An 18,735-nucleotide genomic window follows, 5' to 3' on the forward strand; every position below is an offset into this window, starting at 1 on the left:
AAGTTGTCATGTCACAAAATCTAATTTTGAACACTGAAGAATTTAGTGAATCTGAGGTTAAGCTCTAAATACAAAAACGGCGCTCAGTATTTGAAGCTTAAGCCTTCGTAATGTCATTTTTTTATTACATCTATTTTTATGTAGAAAAAGTTTTTACAGAGAGCCTTTATGACTCACTTTTTTGTGCCTGTTCTTTAGCTGTCATGAAGTGTCACATCAATGCAATACACATTTTCTGTTCCCTAGTGCAGCAGTTATACCACAGAAAAATATGCTGGTGATAGCTGCAAAAAACTTTCTGAGAGTCACACTTCTGCTAAATTCTGTAGAAAAACTGCAGTAAATTGAAGCACTTGGGGCCTTTGTTGGCACCCTGAGGCCTTGTCTATGCTTCCAGTTAAGTTGACATAAGTTATGTCACTCAAGGCTATAACACACACACATTCCCGTGTGATGTAACTTACATCGACTTAACGTGGTGTCTACACCGTGCTATGTTAGCAGGAGACGCCCTCTTCAGACCAGAATAGTACTCTGACAATAGTGCCGCCTGCATGCCCACATCACTCTGATTTTATGTTGCTGCATTACTACTCTCAGTGAAGTTACGTGGGTATAAAGCTGGACTATCACAGATGTGAATGAGGCCCATGTGCACTTCTAGAACTGTTCATGGGAGGATAAGCTTCCTTTTAACACTGTCTAATGGATATTATTTTATATCTTACAGTTATTTGGTCACGTTATCTAATAGAGTTCGTTTGTCAACTTATTTTATCATTAACATGAATGAACTTTCAATACAACTGTTAGTAAATCTTATTCATAACTACACCACATATGTAGCCTTTCCAGTCGACAGGAAATTCCACTCTTGCCAAAGTTTGCTTTCATTCTGAATTGGAATGAAAAGCTGAAATTTCAGAATTTCCCATGGAATGACATTTCTGAAAAAAATGGATTCAGGACCATTGAACTGTTGTTGTTTTTTTTATAATGTCGAAATGTGTTCTTCCAGTAAGGTTAAAACATTCCTTTCAACTTCATCATTTTGATGAATTTCATTTTAATTTGTACAATATATAAAATTATGCCTAATATTAAATGTTTTAAAATATTTTAATTCAACAAAAGTTGAAATGAAATGAATAAAAAATGATAGCTGAAATGAAACATTTCAGTATTATCAGAGTTAAATGCTTTGACCTTATCAAAATAAAACAATAAAGTTGAAACAATCCATTGCAACTTTTCCCCATCAAATATTTAGCTGAATTCTACATGTTCCCGTGAAACCTTTTGATTTCAACAAAATGTGGAAAAAGGTTCTGTCAAAATGTTTTTCAACAAGCACTATTGCTAACCCATATTTGTTAACCATGAGTTAACATTGAGATCCATTTGTATTTGGATAACCCCCTGCCATTATCTGTGTGAATTTATTTTGTTCAAATTCAAGGAATGGAAACCAAATATTACAAAATCTGTTAGATCTGATTTAAGGCTATTTTTCCTGTGGATAGGATTCCCTTTATATCTTTTGTCCAGGCCACTAATATTGGAGGAATATGTCCCTTTATCAAAACATATCACACATATAGGTGCCAGTAGTCATTGTGCTCTCGTGTGGCCCCATCACCATATTGGCTCAGACCCTGATCCAAAGAATATTAAAATAAATTGAAAGCTTCATATTGATCTCAGTGGGCTTTGGATTTGACCCTTATTCCTTGATCATCAAACGTATTACTCCCAATGAAATCAATGGCAGATAGGCACATAAATACCTTGAGGATCTGGGAGTCATTGTCTCTCTCATGCAAAAGATTTGTATTTGTGTCCCATGTGTGTAAGACATGGCATGTACATGAAAAAAGTTATTTTTAAAGACAAAACAAAACCTGTTCCTGAGTACACAATAGTGATTTATTTTTTTCATTTGGAGATACCAGTCCTGTCATTTTTTCAACTCCCCACTGAACAGCTGGCAGGGCAATATTTGCATTTCCCTCCCCCGCCCCCCTTATTTCTTTTCTACATTTATATTCATTTGCTAGAGTTTTGTAATCCAGGGAGGATGTGTTAAATTGCTCTATACTTTCAGGATCTGCTTCTTTCCTCTGATCAATAAATGCCAGATTTCTGTGTGCGCTTAGTTAATATGGCTTGCATCGCTAAAATGCATGGCATGAGATGCATTAATTAGAATATTTCCATTTTCACCTTTTGGGCAAATGAATATATGAATTAGTATGCTAAATGTTCCAGATGCAGTCTATTAACAAAATAATAATTCTTCCCACATCGGTGAATCATAAATAACAAGAAAAGGAGTACAATACAGACTAACACGGCTCCTACTCTGAAAACTATAAATAACAAGGTAAGCAATGTTAATTTAAAGGATTTCACTGCAATATGTTTATATTAATTAGCAAAAATATCTGTCTCATCTGTAAAAGAAACAAAGGGGTCAGCAATCCTGGTTCGTTTGTTTTTTAGTGTTATGGATTTTAACTTGGCACCCCAATTATTACCCACAGCAATAAATAAAGAATGAAGCATTTAGATGTTCTGCTTTTTGACATTGTTTAAATCGTGGCTTTATGTTTGCTGCTAGTTATGGGCTACTTTGTGCCACTTAGGCACGGCACAGAAATAACAAATAGTGTAGAAGGCACCCTGTCCTAACGGCCACACTGGAGGTATCCTGCATCTGAGGGTGTCTTCACTGAAGAGTTAGCCCAAGGGATTGGCACCCAGGTCTGAGCATCTGGGTTGTCTTAGCACACTGCCTCACTGTGTCTTCACTGTTTCTGAACTTGCACAGACTTGTGTGTGTGTCTGGGGGCACATCCCATGGTTCTTTTCTTGAGACGCACTGTGATTCTTTTTCAGTGACTTTTGTGTCAATTTGGGGAGAATGTGTCTGTCATTTGGGGAGAATTGTGGGAAAACAGTGGAAGACTATCAACACTCAAATGATTTAACCTACATCCTCACTGCAAAGTCGGGGGGTTCCAGTCCAAGTTAAAGCAGAACTCAGGCTTTAACCCACATCTCCAGCCAGGTAAGCTATCCTGATCTGAAAGCATCTCCAAACCCTGATCAGGGTGGATTGGGGAGGATGGTGGGCTAAAATCCAGGTAAGAGCCCAGGTTAACTATGCACATACTAATAGAGGCAAAATACCTCCCGGTTGCACTGAGAGGGAATAATTTGCAACACTCCTTAATGGTCTGCAGCATATTCTCCCCATTCCCATGTGGCCAGTCAGCTGAACTGGCTGGAACAGAAGGGAGGGTGGAACCATGGCTATACCAATTCCCTGAATCATAGAATCATAGAATATCAGGGTTGGAAGAGACCCCAGAAGGTCATCTAGTCCAACCCCCTGCTCGAAGCAGGACCAATTCCCAGTTAAATCATCCCAGCCAGGGCTTTGTCAAGCCTGACCTTAAAAACCTCTAAGGAAGGAGATTCTACCACCTCCCTAGGTAACGCATTCCAGTGTTTCACCACCCTCTTAGTGAAAAAGTTTTTCCTAATATCCAATCTAAACCTCCCCCACTGCAACTTGAGACCACTACTCCTCGTTCTGTCATCTGCTACCATTGAGAACAGTCTAGAGCCATCCTCTTGGAACCCCCTTTCAGGTAGTTAAAAGCAGCTATCAAATCCCCCCTCATTCTTCTCTTCTGCAGGCTAAACAATCCCAGCTCCCTCAGCCTCTCCTCATAACTCATGTGTTCTAGACCCCTAATCATTTTTGTTGCCCTTTGCTGGACTCTCTCCAATTTATCCACATCCTTCTTGTAGTGTGGGGCCCAAAACTGGACACAGTACTCCAGATGAGGCCTCACCAATGTCAAATAGAGGGGAATGATCACGTCCCTCGATCTGCTCGCTATGCCCCTACTTATACATCCCAAAATGCCATTGGCCTTCTTGGCAACAAGGGCACACTGCTGACTCATATCCAGCTTCTCGTCCACCGTCACCCCTAGGTCCTTTTCCGCAGAACTGCTGCCTAGCCATTCGGTCCCTAGTCTGTAGCTGTGCATTGGATTCTTCCGTCCTAAGTGCAGGACCCTGCACTTATCCTTATTGAACCTCATCAGATTTCTTTTGGCCCAATCCTCCAACTTGTCTAGGTCCTTCTGTATCCTATCCCTCCCCTCCAGCGTATCTACCACTCCTCCCAGTTTAGTATCATCCGCAAATTTGCTGAGAGTGCAATCCACACCATCCTCCAGATCATTTATGAAGATATTGAACAAAACCGGCCCCAGGACCGACCCTTGGGGCACTCCACTTGATACCGGCTGTCAACTAGACATGGAGCCATTGATCACTACCCGTTGAGCCCGACAATCTAGCCAGCTTTCTACCCACCTTATAGTGCATTCATCCAGCCCATACTTCCTTAACTTGCTGATAAGAATACTGTGGGAGACCGTGTCAAAAGCTTTGCTAACGTCAAGAAACAATACATCCACTGCTTTCCCTTCATCCACAGAACCAGTAATCTCATCATAAAAGGCGATTAGATTAGTCAGGCATGACCTTCCCTTGGTGAATCCATGCTGGCTGTTCCTGATCACTTTCCTCTCATGCAAGTGCTTCAGGATTGATTCTTTGAGGACCTGCTCCATGATTTTTCCAGGGACTGAGGTGAGGCTGACTGGCCTGTAGTTCCCAGGATCCTCCTTCTTCCCTTTTTTAAAGTTTGGCACTACATTAGCCTTTTTCCAGTCATCCGGGACTTCCCCCGTTCGCCACGAGTTTTCAAAGATAATGGCCAATGGCTCTGCAATCACAGCCGCCAATTCCTTCAGCACTCTCGGATGCAACTCGTCCGGCCCCATGGACTTGTGCACGTCCAGCTTTTCTAAATAGTCCCTAACCACCTCTATCTCCACAGAGGGCTGGCCATCTCTTCCCCATTTTGTGATGCCCAGCGCAGCAGTCTGGGAGCTGACCTTGTTAGTGAAAACAGAGGCAAAAAAAGCATTGAATACATTAGCTTTTTCCACATCCTCTGTCACTAGGTTGCCTCCCTCATTCAGTAAGGGGCCCACACTTTCCTTGGCTTTCTTCTTGTTGCCAACATACCTGAAGAAACCCTTCTTGTTACTCTTGACATCTCTTGCTAGCTTCAGCTTCAGGTGCGATTTGGCCCTCCTGATATCATTCCTACATGCCTGAGTAATATTTTTATACTCTTCCCTGGTCATATGTCCAACCTTCCACTTCTTGTAAGCTTCTTTTTTATGTTTAAGATCCGCTAGGATTTCACCATTAAGCCAAGCTGGTCGCCTGCCATATTTACTATTCTTTCGACTCATTGGGATGGTTTGTCCCTGTAACCTCAACAGGGATTCCTTGAAATACAGCCAGCTCTCCTGGACTTCTTTCCCCTTCAAGTTAGTCCCCCAGAATCCTCCCTATCCCCTCAGTCCCAGGGGAAGCAGCTGGGGCTGTGATTGTGAGGATCCCTTACTGTTGCACAAGTGGGAGGGTAATGCAGTCATGGTCCCTTCCAGCTCCCCTGCCAGACAAGAGCTCACTCTAGCTCCATGTAAACCTGAGCACTTCCACTGTTTGTAGCTTAATTCTGGCCTTGGGTCATTATTTATTAAAGGCTTTAAAAAAAAAGGAACACCTAAAATTTGGGTCTCACTGACATCCTTCACACTTAAGCAAGTGGCTTGATTTTCAAAGGTTGTGATCACTCACAGCTCCCTGTGGTTTCACCTCAGAGGGACAACCTCTCTGTGTCTCTGAGGTATATTTTATATTACGCACAACAATCATTAACAGCACATTATTACGGTTGAAAAATCAGGCATTCAGAAAGTGAGGAAGTGTCAGGATTAAGTGGTTCAGTCTCATTCAGTGCACAGGATAGATGGGAGTCGCTTAACAAGCTCCTGTGCACCATTTTTTTCTCCCCATGCCTTATTGCCTGCCCATTATTCAAATCCTGCTCTGAAGACAGAGTTATTAATTTCCTCATAGGCTTTTCTCTGGCAGTCATCACTATAGTATCTGTGGGCTTCCCAATCATTATTTTATGTTCACACCACCTTGTGAGATGACTGGGTTTTATTATCCCCATTTTACAGGTGGGAAACTGAGGTAAAGAGAGATTAAGGTGAAAAGTCACCACTAATTTTGAGTGCCCAGTTTGAAATACTTAGGACCTGATTTTACAGTTATCATCATGGTTAATCCCAAAGGGATGCAGCTTCCTTGCAGACTGAGTGTCACCTGGATCGCTTGTAAGGCAACTTTTACGATAAAAATTCTGTATCACTAAGAATTATTAGCAGATCCCCTGTTTCTTTTTATAGAAATGAGTGAGCATGAAAATAGTCTCTTAAATTAGAGCTATCTAGGTTGGGATTTTGCAAACTCTCTGGTGAACACAGCATTAAGTAACATGGGATGATATCATCAGACCTGTTGTATAGGGAGGGGGAGCATAAAAGCATCATTGCCTTGCTCCCATGTTTTGGATGTTGGCTCCACACCAGCCTGACACACACTAAGGATGATTAGATCCAGTGCCGGTGGAGATAGAAGGGGCTTCATTACTGTGCCAAGGGAGCAAGGTGCAGTAACCTTCAATGAGCACCCATTGGTTAGATGGGGGTTGTGTTCTCTCTCCCCCACCATGTATATGCAGTTCCCTGCAAGCAGTATTTTGCAGCTGTTCATGGGAGAGTAGTGAAAAGGCACTGGAAGGACGTGCAAGGGGGGAGGTTGGCAGAGCTCAAAGGAGGTAAGGGCTCAGGAGTGGAGAAAGGACTCAGGAGTAGAGAAAGCTGCAGACAGAGCTGCTGCACAGGAGAGTGGCAGTGGTTTGGTGAAGGTAATACAGTATATATATAAAACGCAGAGGTGCTAACAAACAGAAGGCATCCAAGGCTGTTCGTGGGGGATCTCAGGACAAGAATGTTAGAATTGTCTATAATCCTAAAGCTGCTTGACCGTCAGATTTACAGGCTATCCTGCAGTACTGCCATAGCAAAATAAAGAAAGTAATTCCATATTGCATACTGTGTACAGAGGCAGGTTAAACCAGCCAGGGTCGAGGAAATCTGAAGACTAGAAACTGGATGACATTTTTCGTTACTTTTCCGATCCACAAATTACCTTTTTTTCAAAAATGACTTTTTTGGATTAAAAATTGTTGACATTTTTCATTTTTAACAAAGTTTAATTAGTTCCATTTCTCTGGACTGGAAACTTTAGCTAAATGATTATTGAAATTTCCATAGAGATTATCATTTTAGACAGCTTTCTTTTATCTAGATTACAATTGGGTTACATAGCTCCATTTGAGTCACTACAAATACAATTTAAAAGGCATTTATCAAACTATATTTTATCATTTTAAAATATTTTAATTTACTGCCTGATTGGTTTTATGTAAAGTAAGAGGGAAAAAATCAATATGAAACTACAGATTTTAGCCTGGATTTTTGGTTGGTTGTCAGTTGCTAGAGTAAACCATCAATTATGGAAGTGCAGCAGTAATTATGTTATAAGCAAGATATTAGAATGCTTTCAGCCAAATTCTTCAACTTCCCTTTCCACCAATTCAATGATTGCCTGAAACCTTATATGTCTGGTCTCTAGTCATGGGCAACTTTTTATTGATTTTTAAATTTCAGGTTAATTGGATATGGATTTTATCAGATGCAGGAGTACGAAAAATAAGCAGCTCATCATTTATTTAAAATCTCTTATAAAATATTTGTGGAATGTCAGAACCTTAGACATGGCTTAATGTAGAAATTCCATATTTTTATCATTTATATTCCTCAGTATTTACTACAAATACTTGACCTGAGAATGGCACGGTTTCAGACATATCATTTATAAACCCTATATATTCCAATCAAAATCCAGACCTGAAACCACCAGCTCATCTAAACGTTGGAGTAAGTTCCATACCATAGCACCTGCCAGAAAGTCATGGTCTCTTGCTAGAGATATAAAATCTTGATGGTGGGATCTTAACAGACATAACATGTGTAAATGAGAACAAGACTGAAAGAGGAGGACTTCAGTACAACCAGCTTCGGCCCAGGATGCCATTCTCCATCACCTTCTTGTCAACTTCTCAAACAAGCAATTTTATTGATTTAGTTGGGGATTGGTCCTGCTTTGAGCAGGGGGTTGGACTAGATGACCTCCTAAGGTCCCTTCCAACCCTGATATTCTATGATTCTATGATTCTTACTCCCATGCATCACATCATGCTTAGGAGGAGCTCCACATAAACATCCATAAAGCCACGTCATTATCCTTCTTCAAACTCTCCATAACATCTACGAAAAAGTAGACGAGGGTTAGATGGCTGGTGTCTTGTTTCCATCTACTCCTTTGTTGGTCTGTCTATATCCATCTGTTGTATTGTGTGTTATACTTAGATTGTAAGCTCTTTGGGGCAGGGACCATCTGTCTTTTTGTTCCCCACCTTGCACAGTGCAGTCCTGGTCTATAACTCCTACTCCTACCTAAAAAAAATCTGTGTCAAATTATGCAAGTGCTTATGACTGCTCAGAATGTGCTTGTGTGTTTTTTCAAGGTGGCTAGAGGCAGAGGATTAAATCCAAAGGAAAGAAAATGTCAGGTCAGTTACTGTATGTGTTTATCATAATTATCATCCACTGGGAGCTGAGCAGCTTAGAGTAAAATATTTACATTATGTTGATATAAAAAGATATAAAAAGACTGTTGAACAATACATTACATTATTCTGGGGAAATATTTGCTTAAAACCACTGATGTAAGACACAGTGGAGTAGATATTGCCATATTGACACAGCCCATGATCGGGGTGGTTGATTGCACACTGCATAAGTGATTAAAGTGGTGCAGAACTCCCTAGTAATGGGAGGTTGCACTTCCTGTATGAGAGGGGGTAGATCTTTCTACATCCTGCCTTCATCCCACTTTCTGTGGGGCACCACGTACCACCATGGGAGCAGGGATGGACTAGAATTCTGTCTGGCGCTTATGCAGGCCACACAAAAGGAAAGAGAACCTTCAAACCCTGCCCGCATCATTGTGTCCCCATGTAAAGGCCAAGTAGAATCCAGTCCATTATTAATATCTACTTTGTTAAAGGCAAGATAATGTATCTAGGCTGTCATTTACAATCATGGGGCCTTCCATTTGGGCTCAGATTCTTAGCTTTTAAGGCCAGAAGAGACCATTGAATCATCCAGTCTGACCTCCTGTGTATCACAGGCAATAGAATGTCACCCAGTTACTCCTGCACTGAGCCCCCAAACTTGTGTTTGACTAAGTCATGCCTCTCCTTAGCTAAAAGGCCTGATTTTCACAAGAGCAGAGCACTCAGCATCTCCTGCAGAAACCAGTGGTTATTGATAGGTGCTCATTACTTTTCAAAACAGGCCACTTATTCGGGGACCTAATTATGGATTTAGGAGTCTAATTTTAAGCCCCTGTTTTTATAAATCTTGGTCCTACAGAGTAGACTTGAAACTATTAAAATAGCTAGTTGGTTTCTTTTTGCACTGATCTTCATGGTCACCTGCCAAGTAAGTTTTAAGCTTCATTAGCTTCCATGCTGGCTGAAATTGACAACATACAGCTTTCCTCCCATCCCCATGCCACACACATTCATGTGAGACAGGCAATACTTCTGGCAGCTGACTCCACTTTAGTAACACCTAGCTCTAAGTCTCCGGAAAGGATGAAAACATTCAGGAATCATCCGTTCAGACTGGCACCTAGGCTTAGATCTATATTCCAAATCAAAGTCAGTGAGGAGTTATGATTGCACATAATGTAGATCAGATACCATATTCAGCAATTTAGAACATGCAGGCAAACCGTTGTACCCCCACAGAGCCCTGCTGACTTCAAGAGAGCTCTGTGCAGCTACAGCTGTGCATGCCCCCATTTTAAATGGGGTGATTGGATCCCAATACCAACGAGGCCAATCAGTACTCCAACAGTCCCCATAGCAATGACATTGGTGAAACAGATATGTTGCCCAAGAAAGAGACAAGTGATTGAATATGCTGAACACCATCTCTCTGAAAAACAAACCTGTTTAAGGTCTCAAGTTAGGTACCTAATAACTGAGACACTCAAAATCGTGAGCAGCTTTTGAAAATCTTTTTTTCTTTCAAAAGATCTCAGCCCCCAAGAACTCCAATTTAGGCACCTAAAGGCAGCACCCAGTAGCTCCTGTTGAGAGAAAGGGGGGTGGCTTGTTGCGGTGCATTTTTGAAAATCTGGCCACTTCCTTTCGGTGCCTAAATGGGAACTAAGCTCTTGAAAATCAGTGTCCTCATTCTTTTTTTTTTTTTTAGGTACCTGAATGAGTGGTCTAATTTTCAGAAGCGCTGAGTACACAGCAGCATGAAGTCAAGGGGATTTATGGGTCTTTGGAACCTCTCAGAAGCCAGCTGCTTTCATTTAGATACCTATATTTCGAGGTAGGAGCTTAAATCTAGCCACTCATGTTTGAAAATTCTGCACAAAACCGACACAGTGAAATAGACTAATGACCACCTTGATAGTGGGTTATTCCCTCCATTATCCTGGCCAATCCAGGCTGGTTCAGAATTGCGTTTAACCCACCCTAAATAACCAGCCTACATTGGTAATAGTAGATGATGGAGTGTAGGAGTATTTTTTCCTGGCCCCATCTGTTGGTTCATATAATTTTTCAAAAAAGATTAATTCTCCCCATGGAAATCTTCCCAAGAACTGTTGGGTTGAGGAAGACCTTCTCCAATGTTCCCCCGCCACAGTATGAGTCATACTAACTATTATGCATCACATATGGAGTGGGGATCTCCTGATACATGTCTTATTAGAGACAGGAACTCTTCTCTGTGATGATATTTACTTACCTCAAGTTAGTAATCGGGAAAGATATTCCCTATATACTATTCTGACTTTTATAATACCACTCTAAGATAGTTTGCATGGTTTTCCCCACAGGCAATGCTACTAAAAAAGCGAGCACACACTCTCTCTTTTTAAAAAGAAATAAAAAAGCAGCCCCCGAAACTTGCTATGATTTATTTGGGTTTAGGCAGTGATTATAAATTAAATAAAAACACATACAGGAAAACAAAATAGGCAATTAAATATATATTACAATCCCACCTGAAGAGTCTTTATTAGGTTTTTTACTAGAGCTATGAGCTTAGAAAGTGTTGGATGTTGGTGTTAACTTTGCTTTTAATTTCATGATTCCTCTGGTGGTACTTCAAACTCATGAGCTGACTGGAGATGTTAATGAAAATCAAATGGGGAAGAAAAAACTATTAAACAGGAACTTTATCATTTTAGTCTTACAAACTCTTATTCCAATTCACTGCTAAAATATGGCACCCCTTTTGCAAACCAAAAACCACATCAGCTAACAAGCAAATGTATCCAGAAGTTACACAGAAAGAAAAGAGGAACCCAATGGCATGAATTTTCAGAAGTACTCAGCATTGATAACAGGAGTCAGATTTTTTGAAAGAGCTGACATTCTACTTATGCACCAAAATAATATTTTTTGAAAAATTGAATTTTCTTTTTGTGGTACATTTTGATACTTTGAAATGACTTCCTATTGCAAATTGGAAAAATATGGAAAGATTCACGTTGGACTTTTGATATTTTCTCATTTTGAAATGACACTGCAAAATGAAAAATGTAGTTTCAAAATGTTGTTTTAAAATAAATAAGTTTTGTTTAGACATTTCTGATTTTAAGCTGTTCAGAATTTTTCATTTTTTGAAAAAGTTCAATATTTTGACTTTTCATTACAATTTGGAACGGAAGGTAATTTCCAAATGTCTTAATGTACTGCATTTTTCCCATTGCTGAACACAATATATTGTTGGGAGATTGGCTCCTTTGAAAATCTAGCATTTCAAGTCACTGTTTTGGAAATTTAAACTGTCATTTTCCCACACAAAATTTGATTTAAATGAAATTACATTTTGTGACTGGATTTTTTTTCATGCAGAGAATTGCAATGAGCACACATCAAAACAAGCGGGCAGATTTTCAAAAGGGATGTTGTGTCATGATGTTATAGAGGAAGCTTCTAGAGAGCACTTCTAAAAAAAATTGGCCATTTCATTTAGATGCCTAAGTGGGAGCGGAACCCTTTGGAAAATGTGGCCTCCACTGTAGGTGCTAAGCACTTGAAAATCTGGCCCCCACGAATGTTATCCTCCAAAAAGTTAACCTGTAGCCAGTGTAAAGTAGACCACCTAAGGTGAAAGGGAGGGAGAAAGCACTGTTATAAAAGCTATCACATTCATGGCTTGAAGCAGCAATGGAACAAAAATAAGAAGACCCACCATGCCATAGAGGCCAGTAGAAGATGTGAAAGAAGAAGAGGTGATGGTGCTATTTTGCAGCAAAGTGTTCAAGGTATCCTCCGGATTCCACTGAGACCTCACCACAAGTCTAGAGGAGTCCATGCTTTGGTGGAAACAAGGTATGCCAGAGGAAGAGGAACATCCCTGGAAGTGGTAAGATGGCCAAATGCTGCACTATCTTTAACACAGAGCCTTCCCCACTTGGGTTTCTCAAGGGGAGTGCCTGGTAGAGTGCTTCTAATAGAGTCACATTTATGCCACTGGGGGCATATAATTTTCTTAAGAATTATTCTAGTGAATAGCTGGCACTGATAGCCAGTCCCTACTGATATACAAATTTATTTATCCCCTTCTTTGTGTATCTGATCAAAGCAGTTTGCCTCTTTTTTTCCCCTAATTTTTTCAGAGCAGACTTCTCTGAAAGTGTCTTTACCACAGACAAGAATTGCTTCTGGCACCTCTATAACTGTCCTTTTCTGTTGCCAAAGGATAAAAAACTCTTGGAATAATCTCATTTCATTAAGTGGCATGGGGAAGTGTACGTGCCAGGATTCAATGAGTGACAATTTGTGCCTCGGGCAGACAGAAGCTAGAACTGGATGACAGGGGATGGATCACTCAATAATTGCCCTGTTCTGTCCACTTCCTCTGAAGCATCTAGCATGGGCCACTGTCAGAAGACAGGAAACTGGGGTATATATGGGCCATTGATTTTACCCAGGATGGCCATTCTTATGTGATGTTCAGCCTAATTTCAAAGATGCTTGTTCCACTTTAGAATCATAGACTTTAAGGTCAGAAGGGACCATTATGATGGTCCAGTCTGACCTCCTGCACAATGCAGACCACAGAATCTCACCCACTCACTCCCGCTCCAGGCCAATGGGGGCTGCGGGAAGGGCGGCCAGCACATCCCTCTGCCCGCGCCGCTTCCCACAGCCCCCATTGGCCTGGAGCGGCTAACCGTGGCCAGTGGGAGCCACAATCGGCCGAACCTGCAGATGCGGCAGGTAAACAAACCGGTCTGGCCCCGCAGGGGCTTTCCCTGAACAAGCGGCGGACCAGTTTTGAGAACCACTGCTCTAACCTATGTCTGAGCTATTGAAGTCCTCAGAACATGGTTTAAAGATTTCAAGGTGCAGAGAATCCTCCAGCAAGTGACCTGTGCCCCACGCTGCAGACGAAGGCGAAAAACCCCCAGGGCCTTTGCCAATCTGCCCTGGAGGAAAATTCCTTCCCGACCCCAAATCTGGCTATCAGCTAAATCCAGAGCATGTGGGCAAGACTCACCAGCCAGACACCCAGGAAAGAATTCTCTGTAGTAACTCAGATCCCACCCCATCTAACTTACAGTTCCCTATTGTAAGAACAGCTCTCGGGTTTTGTTCACTGACTGGACTTTTGAATAGCATTTTGTTCTGATTTTTAGAAGTGTTGTCCCTGGTTATAATAACTGCTTAAAAATGGAAAAATATCCATCTCTCCAGCTGCCAAAAGTATCATACCAGTACAGGAAATTAAAAACAATAACAAAAGTATCATAGTTTTGCAGATTGTAGTGCATCCCTCAAAAGGCATCACAAGAAGCTTTATAGCTATAGACTAGCACAATACTACATAACACAAAGTGATGAATGTAATTTCTGCCCTAATGTGATCTGCACTCCAGAATTCCTTTTTTTATTTTTCTTCTTGAGTACAATGAATACATGGCACTGGTTAGGTGGGCATCAGCTATTGCAACCCCCTGGTCTTTGGGGACCATTGTATTAAATTTATGAATGATTGCATTCTACTCCATGGGGGAAGGATACCACAGCTCTTAGAGGAACTCAAAAGAGTAGGGGATGATTACTTCAGAGATTGTAAACAGTTCCAGAGAAATTCTGCCCCCTGGGGTGGTTTGCATATACTGATTCAGGCTCAGTTCTCTGGAGACTGGGAAACAAAGATAGTGCTTTTGGTATAAAAGGATGAGCTGGAGCTAATTTGTGGGTCTTCCTTTTGATTCAGCAAAAGAGACAGGATTGTTCCCCAACCATTGCTGAAAGATTGGAAGGGACATTGGCTTATTGAACTCCGCTTATGGAAGATGGGTGGTTTCTGGTATATTTATTAGTAAGCATATAGGATCTTTTATTATTTTGTATGTTTTCCTCATAATGCTTTTGCCCTAAGAGTAAATGTGCTTGCTTTGGAAGAAATGTGTGGTCACTCACTGGTAAAAACAGTCATTGTCCTCTGAGAGAAAGCAAAGCACAGACCTGGCTTTTGGGCAGACTGGCTTTCCAGGAATATCAGAATGTGTAACAGGGACTGTGCAGCCTTTCAACCCAGGTCGGAAGAGAATGGGACAAGAGTCTCTGCCCAGAGACCAGTGATGGCTGAAGGCCTGAGACTTGCCCAGGCACTCCTGGAGTGGGCCGTGGAAGAGGAATACAGGAGCAGTTACCCTGAAACTTTGACAGTGTATTGAACAGATAAGTTGTCCACAGTCAGAAGCAGATTTAAAGATAGCGATGTGCTAGATAAAATGTGTCTGACTGTGGTGTATCTGGGCACCTTTGATTTGATTTATTAGATGGGAAACTTGTATAAAGTTATTTGTGGTCCTCAGAAGGATTGATAACATCCTGTTATACATGTCTCAGGCCTAGGGTTGCCAGCAATCCCTTGTTACAAGGGACGTTCCTTGTTTCTTCCTCTTTGTATAACAAGATTGGGAGTTGCTGAGTACTGAAAAAAGCAGCAAGACATACCCCTGGTGAATGTAGATGAGTACTGCTTATTATATTATCATCATCAGCATCATCATCAATAAAATAAATAAATACATAAAAATATCAGCAGAAGGGTGGGGTGGGGGAGCTAAGAAAACAGTCCCTTATTTTTGAAATACAATGTTGACCCTACTCCTTAGCTGGTATAAATCTGCATTGCTCAATAAATTTAAGTGTAGCTCTGGTGATTTACACCAGCTAAGGATCTAGCCGTCCCTGTTTCCTTCCTTAGCTTACCTAGATTTTTTATTTTTATCTTAAGATGTGGGCCTGTTCATTTTTTGGAATTCAAGCGCTGTGCAAGTAACTGATTTTCCAGTTTCCTGGCAATTAAAAATTTTGGGTTTGAAAATTTTTTTTACTGTAAATATATTTTTTAATGAAATGGAATGAAAAGGCATTTCAAATATCAAAATAAAGCAATTTTTTTTCTCCCCTCAATACAAACAATTTGGTGAAACCGGTACAAATTTGCACAACATTTTGGTGTCACCCAATCTGCATTTTTCACCCAGAAAAAGTTTTGGCCAAAATTGTTTAGCCTGTTCTAAATGGAATAACCCATAGTTACTAAAGATTTCCAATAAACTGTCTCTTTCACCAGCAGAAGTTGGTCCAATCAAAGATATTACTTCACCCACCTTGTCTCTAATGAACTTTGGTATTTAATTGCATTAATGCTTTTATATTACTTCTTTTCTTCCCTAAAATGAAATTTCAGACAGTTTGGATAGTCAGAATAATTTTTTTCAGCAACATCATCACATCTACATGTTTACAGTAGTTCTCCATAAAAAAAGCTATGGAAAATGTTACACCTTATGATTTAGGTACAGAAGAATACTGGGATAGATATGGCATCATCATTAGTTCCTCTAACCTTCAAACAAGTGGTGTTCTACCCTTTTAGCTACCATAAGGAATCTACGAAGGAATTCAGATGCTACAGGTAGGCTCTGCGGGGCAAGCTACAAAGGTCATCTTTAGACATAAAATCCACCCACCACCCAAGAGCTGATCCTAACTTCAGCATTCCTGCAAAACAGATCCCAGAGCAATATAATCAGGAATTCCCTCAACACAAATCCTCTTGCTCCATTAGGTTCTAACACCCCAAAGGATCTACATAAGAGACAGAACAGACATCTTCCCCATGACACTGGCTAACATCTTTCTCATGCAATATATAAACCAGAATATCAGCTGTCACTAGATGTTATTAAAATATATTTTGAAATACAGAGGTAAAATCTTCAACAGCACTTAAGTGACAAACCCACGTCCAATTGACTTTCAGAGGAACTTAGGCTCTTAAGTGTAGTGAAAGTCAATAGAAATTGAACTCCTAAAGCACTTAGGCTCTTTTAAAAGTTTCACCCAGGCACCACAAATTTAATATCCCATATTTTCCAAAAAGATGATCATGAGGACACATGAAAATCTATTCCAATAGCACAAACTAAGACACAGTCCAAGGTAGCTGCGTTGGATAGAGCAATAAAGGCAACAGAGCATTGATCCAATTTTGGCTTGATTTACCTTACCTGGAAATTTATATCTTTGGATTGCAGTGGATATTACACATACATGTTCCAGCTCAAGTCTTTTATATAAACTTTTGTATCATGAAGACAAGCAAGACTGACTGCATTAAGAGCTTTTGGCAATGTCAATATCAAATGTTATCTGTAAAATGTACATTGTGAAGTGCTGACCATACAGGAGAGTATGTCACAGGAAAGGTCAATTGCAGGAAAAGTGGCACACACTTGCCATTTCCCTTGAAGATATATGGCCTTTTGTAGTTTGTGTCCTTCCTTCCTTCCTTCCTTCTTCTTCTTCTTTTTTTTTGTAAATGGCATCATGAAAAGTGAGACAACTGCATATCATTGCTACTCCCTTGGAGGGGTGCTCACGGTTTTCTTCATTTTGTAAATATTGTGATGCATGCCAGTATATTGTTCATAAGCTAATGGAATTCAAAATGAATGTCTATTCAGAAGCAAGGCTAAGCTTTGATTTTATAAAAGTGTTTGTATACAAATGGTAGAAGTCAAAATACTAGGATGGATGAACTTGAGTGCTTGGTATTAAACAGAGGATATTGATATAATAGGGATCACAGAAACTTGGTGGAATGATGATAATGAATGGGACATGGTAATACCAGGGTATATATTATATAAGAATGACAGAGAAGGTCATGGTGGAGGGGTGACACTATATGCGAAAGAAAGCAGTAGATATAGTGTACTTGGACTTTCAGAAAGCCTTTGACAAGGTCCCTCACCAAAGGCTCTTAAGTAAAGTAAGCCGTCCTGGGATAAGAGGGAAGGTTCTCTCATGGATCAGTAACTGTTTAAGACAGGAAACAAAGAGCAGGAATAAAGGGTCAGTTTTCAGAATGGAGAGCAGCAAACAGCGGGGTCCTCCAGGGATCTGTACTGGGACCAGTGCTGTTCAACATATTTAAAAATGATCGGGAAAAAAGTGAGGTGGCAAAGTTTACAATGATACAGAATTACTCAAGATAGTTAAGTACAAAGCAGATTGTGAAGAGTTACAAAGGGTTCTCACAAAAGTGGGCGATTTGGCAACAAAATGGCAGGTGAAATTCACTGTTGATAAATGCAAAGTAATGCATATTGGAAAATATAATCCCAACTACACATACAAAATGAAGTCTCAATTAGCTGCTCCACTCAAGAAAGAGATATTGGAGTCATTGTGGATCATTGTCTGAAACCATCCACACAATGTGCAGCACCAGTCAAAACAGCTAACAGAACCATTAGGAAAGGCATAGATACTAAGACAGAAAATATCATAATGCCACTCTATAAATTCATGGTATACCACACACGGAATAGTGTGTGCAGTTCTGGTCACCCCATCGCAAAAAAGATACATTAAAATTGGAAAAAGATACAGAGAAGGGCAACAAAAATGTTTAGGAGTATGGAACAGCTTACACATGAGAAGTGACTAAAGAGACTAGGACTGGTCAGCTTGGAAAAGAGAAGACTAAGGGGCAATATGATAGAAGGCTATAAAATCATGAATGGTTTAGAGAAAACGTGTTCTTTACTTCTTCCAACAACACAAGAACTGGGGGTCACCCAATGAATTTAATAGACAGTAGGCTTAAAACAAGCCTAAGGAAGTACTTCACACAATATACAGTCAACCTGTGGAACTCATTGCCAGGGTATGTTGTGAGGGCCAAAGGAAGTACTTCACACAATACACAGTCAACCTATGGAACTCATTGACAGGGTATGTTGTGAAGGCCAAAACTATAACTGGATTCAAAAAAGAATTTGATAAGTTCATGGAGGATAGGTCCATCAGTGGCTATTAGCCAAGATGGTCAGCGATGCAACCCCATGCTCTGGGTGTCCTAAGCCTGTTACTGCCAGAAGCTGGGAGTGAATGACATGGAATAGATCACTCAATAAGTGCACTGTTCTCCTCATTCCCTTTGAAGCACCTGGCATCAGCCACTGTTAGAAGAGAAGATACTGGGCTAGATGGACCATTGTTCTGACCCGGGCCCAGTTTGGCCATTCTCA

The sequence above is a fragment of the Lepidochelys kempii genome, chromosome 5, assembly GCF_965140265.1.
Source record: "Lepidochelys kempii isolate rLepKem1 chromosome 5, rLepKem1.hap2, whole genome shotgun sequence".
NCBI lineage: Eukaryota > Metazoa > Chordata > Testudines > Cheloniidae > Lepidochelys > Lepidochelys kempii.